Raw genomic sequence first — 15,955 nt, forward strand, 5'->3', positions numbered from 1 at the left:
GAATTCTGAGTTTACGATGGGACCAACTGGAAAGGAACATAGTGATAATTATTCTTCAATTAATGATAACCTTTTCTGATATTGTCCAAGAGGAATTGCTAATGTACCAATCCAAGCCTGAGTTGTGTTACAAAAAAATTAAATTATTGTTCTCTTATGATCAATCCAAGGAGGGCAGGCTTAAAAGGACAAAGGAGCTCAGTCCCTCTTTGTCGCTAAAGGAGACACAGACTGTGTCTTCCAAAAGTGCCTTTACTGCCCACACCTGCACCCGCCTATAAAAGGAGTACGTCTGGCAGGCTGTGGCTTCTGGATGGAGGAGAAGAGAAGGGGAGGCCCTCCCTCCTTCCAAAATTGCAAGCACTCTTTGGCAAAGCCCAGGACAGCTGTTTTCCTCTCCTCCGAAAGGTTTTTAGAGCTTTGCAGGACCATTTGTTTAATGCTTTCTTTCCATGCCCTGCTAACCTCCTTTCCAGCCTGGGTAAGTGCATGAGAATTCCTCCTAGAGAGGAAAACCGGATTCGAGTCAAATAGAGGACTGGAAAAAGTGAAATGGAAACCAAAAAAAAAAAAAAGAAATCAGAAGATTCTAATTTTCTGCTCTCAATCTAGTATTGCAAAATTAAGATTGCTTGGTTTCAAAAATTTCTCTTCCCAAAGAGTTTACAACTGCCATTAAAACGCATCTATTACAATGATCCCTTTAAAGTGAAAGCATTTGCAGCCCATTCGCTGAGAACTCATAGAGGGCAGGCATTTTTTTTACTGCCCAATTTAATTATTCATTTGATGGCGTTGGCTCCAAGTATTGTGTTTTTTTAAAGATTTTTATTTATTTATTTTTAGAGAGGGAAGGAAGGGAGAAAGAGAGAGAGAGAAACATCATTGTCTGGTTACTGGGGGCCGTGGCCTGCAACCCAGGCATGTGCCCTGACTGGGAATCGAACCTGCGATACTTTGGTTCGCAGCCCGCGCTCAATCCACTGAGCTACGCCAGCCAGGGCTGTTGTATTTTTTTATAAATGAATTTTATATCCTATAGTTCTCATCCCCATGATTTTGGTCAATAGAAAGGGAAAGTGCCAGAAATTCCCGAAACCATCCTCTTTTCCTAGAAGACTTGAAGAAACAGGCTAATCATGGGGAGAAGCGGGTTAGGCTGTTTCAAGGGGTTTTCATTCCAACAACCCACTAAGCACCCTAATAGGTTTTACTAATACAACACATTAAGAATGGGTCATTTATTAGGAAAAATAGTTGTCAAAGACCAGGAGAGAACATGGATCTGTAATTCCAATAAGGAGTCTTCTCATTGTTTATATGAAAACTATGCACCCCCTTAGTCTAGTCACCATCCTCCCTCACCTGGACTAGCACGATGGCCTCCGGACAGCTCTCCCTGCTCCCCAACTGCTGCCCTCCAAATTACCTCTGCGCTACGCTGGTCATCGTCAGAACGGGATACAGGTACCCAGAGGGTACCACAGAGAATTCATTGTGTGTGGGAAGAAAACAGTGGCCTTGTTAATGTTCAATTACTGATAAACATATATGGATATATGGTGTGTGTGTGTGTGTGTGTGTGTGTGTGGATGGGGGGTATTGCATTTATAAACATCTGGAGTCACATGCTGATTTGTGTGCATGGTCAATGAAGCCCAGGTGCCTTGACTTACAATGCAGCAAAAGTGGTCTTTCCAGAGCATATGACATGTCGTTATCTTGCCGCTATTAAAAACCCTTCCCTGACTTATCACTGCAAACAGAATCAAACCTACGTTCCTCACCGTGGCCAACCAGGCCTTCCTGAGCTGGGTCCTGCCAGTTCCTCTGTCACATCTGGCAGCTCTCCCTCCTCACCCAGACGCTTCAGCACCTCTGGGCAAGGCCTTGCCACTGACGACCTTTGCATGTGCTATTCTGCTTTCCTGGAAGGCCTGCCATCACCCCAAATTTGCATAGCTCACCTCTTTTCTTTGAGACCTTCATTTGAAATGTACTTAGACTTTCCTGACTGCCTAGCCAAGAAGAAACTCCTTTTATTATTTTATGTCTGTTTTTATTAGTTACTTCTTAGCATATATTGAAGGCTTCAATTATTTTATTTTATTTATTCCATTTTTTTTTTGCTAATACTCTCCCCAAAGGCTGCGTGTAGATAAAGACTGCCTCTCTTGTGTTCGCCTGTTCTTCCTCCAATGCCTCCTTCACGGCCTGGCTCAGTGCACGTGCTCAGTGAACAAGGACGGGCTGGCCGAGAGACACAGGGGTAGCGGCTCTGCCTGCACAACTTCCCGGAGTCACTGCTTTGTAAATCAGACATGCGCATGTGCCAGAAACCAAGCTAAGCATTACAGGTGTCAACTCATTTGTTTGTTTCTTTCTTCTTTTTTTACAAAATTCATCTCAGCTGAATGCTATCGTGTCCTAAAGTACCACTTTATAGATCACATTAAACTACCCAGAGTCACAAGGCAAGTTAGTGCAAGAGATAAGGCTTCAAACCAGGTATCTTATTCCTATTATGTCCTTGACTTTATGCAACGCTATTTCTACTCCAAGTCCAACTCACAGAAGATAACGTTTATTGGTGATTTACTATGTGCCAGGCACTATAATTAGAACCATTTTCAGCAATGTTGAACAAGCAGTTTTGGAAACAAGTAAGCAAGTTTGGTTAGGCTGAAGGGAAAACGTGTATTTTTCAATTTGTATTTGCTTTTACTTGGCGGTAGGTAGTGTTAAAGAGAGCGGTGCATTTGCTGCATATATAACTTTACTTTACAAACCACAGTATCTGTCACTGTGGCTTTCCTTCTTCCCCCTTTCCTTGTTCTCTCCATATCTGATGGATACGTTGCCCTTGGCTGCACTAAATCACAATATTTGTCTGATTGTTGAAACAATGTCTTCTAACGCTCTCAAAATACTTGGCTCTTCTTGGATACCATTGAGACCAGGTGTCTTGCATGTCAGATAAATTTCGTGAAGAAACACAGAGAGAAAATTAGAGAGAATAATATGCAGGCTCCTCTAATTGCCTGCCAAAGGGGTGATGAGATTGCTTTAAAAACTTCCCTTGAAAGTGCTTTCAGGTATCAACAAATACCAGCCTGGGTCTGAATCTAGTAATTGTACCTCTTCTCATGCACCTGTTCTCTGTGGCTTTAGAGAAGGGCTTACACCCTCTCATCTGTAAAAATAAGTCCAAGGGTATCAGCCTGTCTCGTAAGGATGTTGTAAAAGTTAATTGAACTTCATGCACCTCTTAGAGATAACAATACTGCCTTGCATTTATGTAACTCTTATTTCATCGGACCTCTAAACAGTTTTCGCCCCCTTGTTTAATAAATCTTGCAGCAGCTCCAAAGGATAGGTAGGGGGCAGATTTCGCCTGCATCTTACAGAAGAAAAAACAAATTTATCGAAGGTCATAGAGTTACAGAAAAAAAACCTTAGAACTGAATTTTATGGTCCTTTTTACCTCCATTTAGCCCAAACCCAGCCCCCAATTTGTATAGATATGAATTAATCAAAAGTCCACATTATTTTTTTGTTTAGCTATTATGCATTGCTTACACAATTATTACAGGTTTCAGAACTAGTTTGTATAATTAAGAAGCGTGACATAATATCACCATCATGTGAACTCATATATGCATATATTTTCCCACTTAAATAGTCAAATGTGAAGATAAAATGTGCACTATGACTGTTTATTTAGAGAAGCGTTATTAGATTTTGAAAAATACACATTTACCAAAGGTCTTAGACTTCATTTAAAATTTCATTTTAGTATTAAAATGTTCTAGACACTGTAAAAAAGTAACTTTTATTATCTGTCTCCTGTCCTCCTCTAGTCTGTTAGTCCAACATGCAAAGGCTTTCGGGTGGTAAATCAGAAAACCAACTTCATAATACATTTTTATTCCATTCTCCTTGCAAGTGCAAATAGGAAGACACAAACTCAGCTGTAGCACGTGCCATCTCTGTTTCTCAGGGAGCACTGGCCAGGGGGGAGAAGACAAGAGGAACAGCAAGCTAGCCTCCCAGTGCGTAGAGGGCCACTGAGATGACAACCAAAAGCTCCCATATCACAAGAAATCTTGGCGATTTTTGTCTCTTTTCCAAAGAACAAATCCAAAAATGAACGAGGTTAATACTGAAACTAAATTCTGTAGAGTTCTAGGGTATAAAATTCCAGCTGAATACAACTCTGGAATAAATAGACAGCGGCCATTGAGAAGTAAGATCCTGGGGACCTCTCTGTCCGAGCACAAGAGTAACTAGTGAAGAAAAGGCAGGACCACTCAAAGAATAACATAGTTGGGCAGATATTAACTAGCTGTGCTGCTTCCCATTTCTCTGTTTGTTCTGGACTAAGAGTAGATATACTCCAGCCCCCGCAAGTCCAGATATCCCTGACAGTATGTTCATCTCTGGGAGCAACACAGAAAGGCACTGAGGGGGAAGGGAGGAGACCAGATCAAAGCCCGGAGCTGATTGTGTCTGTCTGCCTCTGGCGCTTGGAGTCCCGTGTGGAGCAGAAAATCCTGAACTTTGAAGCCGGAATCCTAGTTTTCAGTTCTCCATATGCCACTCACTAGGTGAATGATATCCTTGGACTTTCTGAAGCTCTGTTGTCTAAAATGTAAAATGTAAGTTGTGAGGCTGTTCTGCACGGCACAGGGCAAATGCAACATACATGTCAGCTGTTAAAGTTATTTCGTGCTTCACATACCAACTCAGTGTGACACTGTTCTCCAACATGCTTCCCTAGATGAAAGACGAGCAGTTAACATTCAGTCAATTTTTAAAAAAATAAATTTATTTCCTGCTGGCTACAAAACAGTGTAAAGACCACTGTACTTCATAAGGTATAATTAGAGGAATAGAGAACAAGGATTGGAACTGAGAAGCCTTGCTTTGGAAACCAACTGAAAGAATGGAACACACTCCTGCTTTCTTAGTTCTCGTCAAGCCAGTCTTCTGTGTGAGCCACTGTTCAAGGAATCTGCATTTGAGCCTCGTAAGCTTCTAGGATGTCAATAGTGAATTGAGTTTCAAATATGTACCTGAATTATTTTTGGCCACTTAAAAAATTAACTTTAGAAAAGGTCAGAGGGAACCCTTTATTTAATACATCAAGGAGTAAATACCTGCAATTTAGAGATACTATGGAGTGCGAAGACGTAAATAACCTTAGATACACGCCTAGATGTACATCCATGTGTGTTTGCCATGAAAAACCAGTATTAGGAAGAGCTCAGTTACCTTTCCCTCCTCAGTCATTAGCACCAGGTAGGACTATTTCCGTCACCTTGTGGGTTGAGGCCTATCTGTTGTATTTTGTGAAGTCAGCTGTCGCCACAGCAGTGGCAATCTAATGAGCCCCTATTTGACACACTTGGCTCATTGCTAACCTGGTGATGTCTGTCTGATATCCAAAACAGGTAACCAGCATCTCTTCTCTGTCTCTCTTCGTACCCTGCATCTCTTCTGACAGTGTACTTTTATTATTATAATCATCTGTTCTACTCATCCATTTTCTCCATTAAACTGTGGTCTCTTATAGGTTAGGGGTTCCTGAATGTATTGCGCAGGGTGAGGCAAAAGTAGGTTTACAGGCATTCATATGGAAAATAATATGATAATCAATAAATAATAACACAAGAATAAACTCTGTGTTTTGCATACTCACACCTATAAACCTATTTTTGCCCCAAACTGCATAGTCATCCCTTAGCCTTAGTACCTAACCCAACTCAGACAGAGAGCAAACTTCAGTTGTTTGTTGAATGACTGAATGACTGACAAAACTGATGCTTTCATATCTGTGATGGTCTTTCTTGATACCATAAGGTAATCATATCTAGGATGAAGCACAGAGACATACCCCAAGGGTTACACAATGCTAAATTTACACCTAAGACAAAGTTAAATCATTGAATAAAACAAATTGAAGCAATTAGCTAAAAATGCTCATGTTTGTCAGCCTGTTGCTACTAGCTGCAGCTTGTTTGAACAAAACCCTATCTAATCACAATGACAGTTTTTTTAGCATTTAAAAATATTTTAAAAGTCACTTTGACCTTTAACCTACACTGTAAAAATGTCTACATCTTAACTATATTGCTCAAGCATTTTATTTTCACACACACACACACACACACACACACAAAGATGACAGGACTCCTTTCCAGAATCCCAAAGGCTTCGTGTACTCAGGCAGTCAACACCACTGTACACAGACTCTGACTAAGAATGCCTATTCTGACTTCTAAAGCATACATTAATCTGCTCTATTTGAACATAATTAATAGAATCAAACTGTGAACTCCTGTGTCCAGCTTTTATCATTCAATACTGTCTGAGACATTGACTATGCCTGTTTTGTGTAACAGTGACTGACCCGTTTCATCGCTGTCCCATTCATTCCAAAATATGAACACATAAATGTTTGTTTCCTCATTCCGCTGTTGATAGGCATCCATGTAATTGCCACTTTTGGGCTAGTAGAACATAGCTGCCGTGGGCATCATTGTGCATGTCGTTTGGTAGACGCGAGCACTCGTTCTCTAAGTAATGACGTTAGGCCTGAACCAATGAGTCCTAAAAAAGGCATGTGTGAGCACCTTTTACTGTATGGTGCCCACTTTTCAGTATTTGCTCCAAATAGCAATGTCTGAAAGTTCTAGTTATTCCACATCTTCACTGGCATTGTGTGTGTGTGTATGTGTGTGTGTGTGTGTGTGTGTGTGTCCCCCATTCTTGTGGGAGTGCCCCATACTTGTGTCATTTGCATTCATCTGAGGGATAATGATACTCAGTACTTTTAAAAGTATTTATTAGCCATTTAAATATTCTATTTTCTGGAGTGCATACCAGGTTTTGGCTAGCTTTAAAAATATTGGGTGGTGAGTCTTTTCCTTATTAATTTGTAGGAATTCTTTACATAATCTAAATACAAACCCTTTTCCATATAAAATGTATAGACAAGAGTAATAATATATACATAAATGTCCCAGTCTGTGCTTTGCTTTTTCTATATGCTATCTCTGATAACTATAAATTCTTAATATTTATGTAACCCAATTTATCCATTACTTGAAAACACTTCTTTATGGGTGATACTTTTTATTTTCAGTTTAAAAAAACCTTTTCTTAGTCCACACTGATGAATATAGTCTCCAATATTTTTTGTGTACTATATAGTGTTTTACTTATCATATTTGTCTATAACTCATCCGTAATTCATTTTTGTTTATGGTATGAGTTAAGGGTAAATGTTCATATTGTTTCACTTGGATAGCAATTATCCCAGTACCACTAATTGAAAAGACCATCCTTTTCTCACTTCACTGCTGTGACATAATTATTAAAAATCAGGCGACTAACTGTGTGTGTCTGTTTCTGCATTTTCTAGCTTACTTGATCAATTTGTCAAACTCGGCATTTGTAAAACACTTCTTAGTTACTGTAGCTGTATAATAGACCTTGATATCTGGTGTGAAGCCCCCTACTTAGTTCTTCCAGATTGTGTTAAATTACCTTGTTAATTTTTTAACTAAGAGAGAAATGCTGTTGTTTTTAATGGGATTGTGTTGTATGTATATATCAAGTAGAAAAAAAGCAACATGTTAAAAATCCTGAGTCCTCCAAATCATGAATATATTATTTTCTTCATTCATGTAGATCCTCTTTGAGTTCTCTCAGCAATATTTATTAGTTTTCAGTGCAAAAGTCCTGCACATCTTTCAAAAATTGTTTTTAGGTATTGGAGGTGTTGGGTGGCATTGTGAATATTATCTCTTTATTTTAATGTTCAATTAAATTTTGATAATATATTTTAAAATTCTTACATTAATTTTGTATCTAGTGACAGTATTAATTTAACTTATTAAATTTAATTTTTAGGTTATTTTAGAATTTCCATGTGCCTGATGATATTATATGCAAATTAAACTTCTATATTTTCACTTCAAATGCAGGAAAATGACTCTGTAAGCTATATAAATGGCTAATCACTATGTTTTACACCTGAAACTAATATAATATTGTATGCCAACTCTAACTGGGAAATAATATATATGTGAAAAAATAAGTAAAATAAAATAAAAGGTAAAAATGACTATAATCTATTACTATAGCAATGTCTGTTTTTTAAATAATGTTGCACTGTATTTATTTTCCATCTTTTCACTTTCAATCTTCCTTATAATTTGTGTGTCTTTAAAACTAACACATAGTTGTTTTCCTACCTGTCACTATTATTTTGTCATTTCCAATTAACCGTTTCACTCTGAGGTAACTGTAGATTCACAGCAGTGGTAGGAGATAATTTAGAGAGGTCCCATGTCCTGCGCGGCCCTTTCTCCCCCGCAGTGACACCTTACTGAATTGCAGTATAATGGGACAACGGGACATTGACATGGATAAGTTCAAGACACAGAACACTTCGGTCACCATAAAGAGCTGTGGTTGCCCTTTATAGTCACATCCATTTCTCTCCAAATCTAGGCCCCTGGCATCTCCTAATCTGTTCTCCTATTTATAATGTTATCATTCCAAGAATGTTATGTACATGGAAACACACAGTATGCAACCTGCTGGCACTGTCTTCTGCACCCAGCATAATTCTCTTCAAATTCATTAAAACTGTACATTTTAAGAGGTCATTCTTTTTTATTGCTGAGTGGTACTCCATGGTATAGATGTACCACCATACGTATAACCATGATTGATTGAAAGGCATGGGGTTGTTTCCAGGTTGAACTACAACAAATAAAACCACAGTAGTATTCATGTACAGGTTTTTCTGTGAATGTAGTCCACCAGCACTGTATTCTCCACATCCCTTCCAGGGGTTGGGTATTGTCATCAGTTTAAATTTTGGCCATTCTAATAAATGTGTAGTGACATAATGCTGTAGTTTTACTTTGCATTTACCTAATGGCTAATGACATTTAACATTTTTAAAAATCAGTACACCTTAGTGAAATGTCTCTTGCTTTTATTTCACTCGGTTTATTGGGTTTTCTTTTTACTGCTGAGTTTTGAGAGTTCTTTACTTATTTTAGATACTAGACCTTTTTCAGATATATTATTTGTATATATTGTCTTCCACTCTATAGCTTGATTTCTCATCCTGTTAATAGGGTCATCCACAGAACCCAAGTTCTTAATTTTGTCCACTTTATCAACTTTTTCTTTTACGTATTATGCTGTTGGAGTCAAGAGTGAGAATTTTTTCTTAGCCCTAGATTCTAGATTCCTAAGTAATTTTTAAGTGTTATAGTTTTACATTTTATGTGTAAGTCCATAATATATTCTAAGTTAATTTTTGCATAGGGTCTAGGTTGTGTTGTGTTATTTATTTATTTTTATGGATGTTCAGTTGCTTCAGTATTGCTGTTAGAAAAGTCATCCTTTACTCCATTGAATTGTTTTTGCACCTTTCTCAAAAGTTGAATAAGCCTCTTTCTGAACTTTGCTCTGTTTCACCGATCTGTGAGCCTGTTTCCCCACCAGTCCCACGCAGTCTTCATTACTGTAGCTATGTAAGTCTTGAGTTTGGGTGGACTGATTCCTCCAGCTTTTTCTTCTGTCTCTTTTACTCTGTTGATGAGATGAGTGACATTAAAAAAAATACAGGATTAAATGAATAGATGCAGAGAGAACAATTAACAAAATCCAATTTCCATGCCTGATAAAAAGTTCTCAAAACCTGAAACAAGGAGGGAATTTTATCAACTTGATAAAGTCTATCTACAAAAACCCTCCAGCTAACACACTTAATGGTGAGAAATGCAAAGCGCTCCCACTAGGATGAGGTACAAGGGAGGGATGTCCCTCTCATCACCCCTGTTCAACAATATGTGAGGAGCCCTTGCTAAGGCAATAAGGCAGGAAAAGGAAGGAAGAAGTATACAGCTTGGGAGAGAAGACACAAATGTGTCATTCACAAATGATATTATGACGTGAAGAAAAAACCAAAGACTCAGCAACAACAACAAAACCCTCCTGGAACTAATAAGCAACTGTAGCAAGTTGTAGGGTACAAGGTTAATATACAGAAGGTAAAGAATTTCTTATATATTAAAAATGAACAAGTGACACATGAAATACAAAATACAATATACTGTTTGTATTATCATCCCCCCAAATAAAACCTCCTTTCAGTTCACTCAGTTCTTAAATTTGTAAGTCTTTTGCCAGATTTGAGAAGTTTTCAGCCGTTATTTCTTTGAACATATTTTCAGACCCTCTCTCCTTCAGATCTCCTTTTTGGACCCCAGTGACAGATACATTATTCCTTTTGTTCCAGTCCCACAGGTCTCTGGATCTCTCTTCATTTTGGTTTTACTGCTTTTCCTCTTTCTTGTTCAGATTGTTCATTTTAATATTTTCCCTTCCTGTTTACTGATTTTTTTATTCTGTCCCCTCCATTCTTCTCTTGAGCCCATTCACTGAGTTTTGCATTTTAGTTATCATGTTTTTCATTTTTAAATTTTGGGGGGGGGGTTGTATGTTTTTTCTTTACCGTGCCTTTCTATTTATTTGTTGCGATTTTCTTTTTTATATCTGTTTCAGATTTGTTCATATTTTTGATGGTGCTTTAAAATTGTTACATAATTCTAACATTTTTTGTCATTTTCATGTTTGCATCTAATACTTGATCTGATACTTGTCTTTTTTAATTCACACTGAGATCTCTCTGGTTCTTGGTATGATGAGAGATTTTTTAAATGAAAACCTGGCCATTTGTGTTATTATGTTATGAGATTCTAGCTCTTATTTAAATCTGTGCATTAGCTGCTTCTTCCAAACAGGAAGAGGGACATGCTGTTTCATAACTGCCAGATGGGAGAAAAATTCCGGGTTTCCCTGCATGTCTTACACTCATAGGGTATCTTCTCTGTTACTGGTGGGTGGAGTGGAAGTTCTGGCTCTTCGCTTTCCCCACACTGACAGCTCAGTGGCTGGGAGGGTAGGAGTTCCTAGTGCAGCTCCGCGTAGCTTCCAATGACTCCTGAGTGAGGGTGGCCTTGTTGTCTCTAGACAGTGGTGGAAGTCTTAACTCTCCACTAGACCTTCTCTCTGTCACCTCAGCAGGCACAGGGAGGGACTCATCATTTCAGTAGAGCAAGTCCACATGCCTACAAGGTCTTCATTGCAGGGGGAGGAGTGCCTCACCCCTGGCTGGTGGGATGAAAACCTTGGCTCCCTCCTCTGTCTTCTCCGACACCACCTTGGCTGTGGGAGCTTGGTACACCTCATTGTAGCCTGGCAAGAGTGCAATGTCTAGGCTCCCCACTTGGCCTTTGCTGGCCTGAATGGAGGTGGAGCTATACTTTTTTTTCCTGTGCATTTGACCTGAGTAACACAGTTACTGTCTAAAAATTTTGTGTCTTGCTAGTCTTCATATTTCCCGGTTCTTTGGCTAGAGAAAAACAGGCTTTTTTCTGTGCCTATTGGAATCTTTAGGTTACCAGCTTTCCAACTCCACATCTATGATACACAAGGCAAAAAGAAAACACAGGAAACACACTATCAAATCATTCCTTGGGCTCCATAGTTCTCTAGCTGTTTCCACCTTTCAGAATCATTTTATGTTCATTCGACATATAATGCCCAGAATTCTTGACTGTATTACTGGGAAGAATAGGGAAAATTGTCTACTCCATCTTCCCAGAAACCAAGGTCAGTAGTTTTCCTTTAATCAGAGAATTTAGTACTTTATATTATTTATTGTTTGATATATAGTCCTGTATAAGGAATCATCCTTTAAACCATTAGCTTAGACCTTGAATCATAACAATAATTTTCCTTTCTTTCCTTTCTTTCTTTCTTTCTTCTTTTCTTTCTTCTTTCTTTCTTTCTTTTTCTTCTTCTTTCTTTCTTTCTTTCTTTTCTTTTTCTTCCTTTCTTTCCTTCTTTTCCTTTCTCTCCTTCTCTCCTTTCTTTACTTTCTTTCCCTCCCTCCCTCCTTCCCTTCCTTCCTCCAGAATAAATCAAGACAAGGGCTTCTGGGAAAGATATTTTTTGTTGTTCTTAAGATGGAGAAATACATAAAATTCAGACCTTTTCCCTCCTCCGGACATTGTCACATGTAGATGTCACACTGAAATTGTTACAGCCATCTTGCTATCAGCTTGATACTGAAGTCAATGCTAAGAGATGGCAGAGCAGAAATATGGAAAGAACCCAGGTTCCAGATGACATCACAGAGTTAATGAATCAACTCTCTGGAATCCCTGCGTCTGATCTTCTGATTCCTGATGCTTGAGCCAGTTTCTGTTTCTCCAGACAACATTCATTTTTTTAATGTAGGAAACACAGTTGGCTGCCTTATAACAGTAGTCCATAGTTCCTAGTCTTCCATCTGTAGGTAAGCTGGGTGTTGGTGATCTTTGGTGAATCCAGCTGCACCTGCCTACAGGAGACATATTACTTGCATAAGTATTGTATGTGCGCGCCACCCCCCCTTGGACAGGAGGCTGTCTGAGGAACATTCTTCTGTGGTTATAGCAAAAGAACCAGGAGAGAAGCTCAAGTGTGAAAGTATATATTTCAAAGTCTCTTCATGTCTTATATGCTATTATCTCATTAGCCTAAGCCAGTCACATTCTGAGCCCAAAATTCAAGAATCAGAGGAGCTCAGTCTGCTCTCTATAAGATAAAAAGCAAGTCACACAACAATCTAAGATATCTAAGATGCTAATAAGCGATGCTATCAGATTAGGCGCTCATGATTACATGATCTGTATTTGTGCCTGATGCTCTAGTTGACTCTTTGCAGCTTTGGATAATTATTGACACGTATTTTCTCAAATACGGCTCGTGAATCTTTCCTCTCCTCTGAGTTGCAATTAAAAGTGTGTTAAAACTGTTATGCTCTTCTCTGAGTTTTCATCCTTTTTCTCTATGAGCATCAAGCTGCTTACATTATTCTGACACAATTTCCAATTAAATCATATTTTGTTCTTTTATTATACTCTTTCATTTAATTCTTAGGTTCAAAATTACATTTTCTTTTCAGTTTTAGAATTTTTAATTGACTACTTTTTATAGCCCACAGGATTTTTCTGGGTTATTCATGTTTTCCTCTATTTTTAGAGCATATTAATTATAATTATTCTCAAGTGTCTGTCTTTGTGAATTACCTGTGGGTCTGTTACTATTGTCTATCTCTCTGTCTCTTTCTCTCTCTCATTCCTGTTTGGTTCCATGCTCTGCACTTCTGTATGGATCCTGGACAGAACAAAAATATTTAGACATTCTGAACAATATGATCTTTATTATAATTGTATACAATGTCTTCTGAATTGTGGATATAGAAACTTTATCTGGGCAAGGTTTAGCCTTAAAGTTTTTTAGAACTGCTCTGTGTCAATTTTGCCATTATTACTATGACCTATAGTTCTGGGGTCTCAACAAAACAAATGAAAAGGACGATGCCACCTTGATGGGCCTTGAACTTCAACTTTTGTTCCCCATAACTGTGTGGTGGTTGAAATCACTGCACAACTCAGCTCTTTTATTTCCAAAGCAGCTGCTACCTTCTGCTGTTTGGGGGGAAGTTTTATCCTGCAATAAGCAAATTGTGAATTTCATAAGGTGAGTTTGCATGAATATTCTTTTACCCACTTTCTGTGTTTCTATTATCTGTAGTATCTCCCCTTAAAGTCCTGGCTGATTTGTCCATCTTAAAGTCAAGCTTCTGCCTCCTTTGTCCAATGTGACTGCTGCTTTTTTTTTTAAGGAAAACATCTCCCAAGGTGTGAATTGACAAACGGACTCATGAATACAACTGTGGGAATAGAGCTCAACTCAGTGTGTGCATTGAAGCCCTGGAGTCCTCTATGCATAGGTTATTTCCAAGGCCTTTTGAATCAGTTATCTTATGCCATTGCCCAAGATTTACAGTTGCTTGCAACAGGAGGATTAACCTGACTCAGGCACTCACACGCACTGACTCTAACCAGAAGTCTAAATACCACAGTGCTCGTTTGCTTTTGTGTGCCCATTGGACCCTTTTAAATCCATTGCTGGAGTTCAGTCATCGCCAACAAGAGTATGACATTTTACACTGGATATTTACTTTCATTAACAAGATGCTAAAAAATATTGTCCATCACTATCACCTATGGCCCTTAACTTGACTTTGAAAGAGCTAATGAGAGGAAAGAGAATAATGGGAAAAAGAGGATTGCAAATATACTGATCTGTGAACTGTATTTGTAGCTTTTTTATTCCTAAAGGTGGCATGTCCTGTGCTGCTAAACATAAGCCTTTTTTTTCTCCGCTAGGCAAATAATTTCAAAATGACTTAGATGGAGACTTTCATTTTTTAAAGGAAAACATTGTTTTTTATTACTTAAACAAACTGGAACTATTGAACAGGAATGACTAACACTTCAAGACAGTTTAGAAATCTCTACTGACCTTGTTTCCTGCAACAACTGGGCACTTGTTGTACCTGTAAATTCTATGCTTCACCTGGGACCCTAGGTTAGAAACTGGGGCCCAGTCATCTTTGTTTAACAAGCCCTACAGCTGATTCTGATTCTGATTCTGATTGCTCAGGCTGGGGTTCAAGGGACCACACTTTGAGAAACACTCTCCCAGAGAAACGATACCTGGTATATACAGGAGATCAGCAGGTGTTTACTGAATAGCTGAATAAACAGGTGGATTGATAAAATGTAACCATGCTGCTATATAGAATCACTTGTAGTTTGGTAATGTTTCTAAATCAACATAACACTAGGATCAGAGAGGATGGAAGGAAAGGTACATTTATTATTATATGAGAGTTTCAAACATGAATGTGCTATATTTTCTAAATGAACTCCAAGACAGCACTGGAGCGAAGGCACTCTGCCGTCCTGGTGTGGTTCTCAGTGTGTGGTCCCCAATCAGCAGCATTAGCATGCCTGGGGACTTGCTGGAACTTTAAATTATTTGCCCTTACCTGGACTCCCTGAATCAGAAGAGGAAAGTTCACTCATATGCACTTTCCAGGGGACTGCAATGCACATGACACTTTGATAACCACTGCTCTAGAATACTGATTTTAATAAGTGGGCAATGAATCACATGAAAAAGTTAATGAAAGGTGATATCTCAACTAGGCACCAAGGTACAATAGTTGAAAATTCCAAAGTAACTTTCCAAATTAATGTATGCGAATGCTCAAGGGATTTTATGTAAACTAGTTGTACAACTCTTGGAACTTTCTGCATATAAGTGTGCGTGTGTATATGTGTGTATACATGAGAATATAGAAAACTTAATGTATGATTTCTGGGGTCAAAGATTACAGTTTAACTCACATCAGTGCAATATAGTTAGTGCTGGAAGGATGGCTTTGCAATAAACCTGCGCTCCAAGAACTGGTCAATACAAAGGTGTGTATTGGGCCAGAGGAAGGTCATGTGTGAGAATAATATCCAGTCCAGAATTATCTTGGGTCCAGTCTTGTAGTGCCACCAAGAAACTTCAGAAATAAGAACTTCAGATCTTAGCAGGAAAAAAAAAACCCAACTAAGGAGTAACCCTCAATATGTAGGATTGCTGAAGTTAAGCCAAACCACCAACCACAACATAATACCCAGGCCGTGAGACCGAAATAGATGGGCCCAGGAAAGAAACTCAGCATCTGTGGCAGCATCAAGGAGGTAGGATCAGCTCTGAACAGTTGCCAGCCCAGGAAGCAGAAAACTGGGTGATGAGACTACCAGTTAAACAAACGATTCCACTTCTCTATCCCACTGCCCCCTCACTCGGCTCCAGCTGAGTAGGAGTCAGAACCTACCTGCGAGGTGGGGGAGGGCAAAAGCACAGGGAAGGGAGTAAAAAGAAGTCAGCCATGCCCCTCTCCACTGCAGGCTTCCCAGAAGCCCAACTTCTGCAGGATTGGATGGTGAGCCTTTGATGCTAAGTCAGATCC

Source organism: Phyllostomus discolor, chromosome 5 (genome assembly GCF_004126475.2).
Source record: "Phyllostomus discolor isolate MPI-MPIP mPhyDis1 chromosome 5, mPhyDis1.pri.v3, whole genome shotgun sequence".
NCBI classification, from domain to species: domain Eukaryota; kingdom Metazoa; phylum Chordata; class Mammalia; order Chiroptera; family Phyllostomidae; genus Phyllostomus; species Phyllostomus discolor.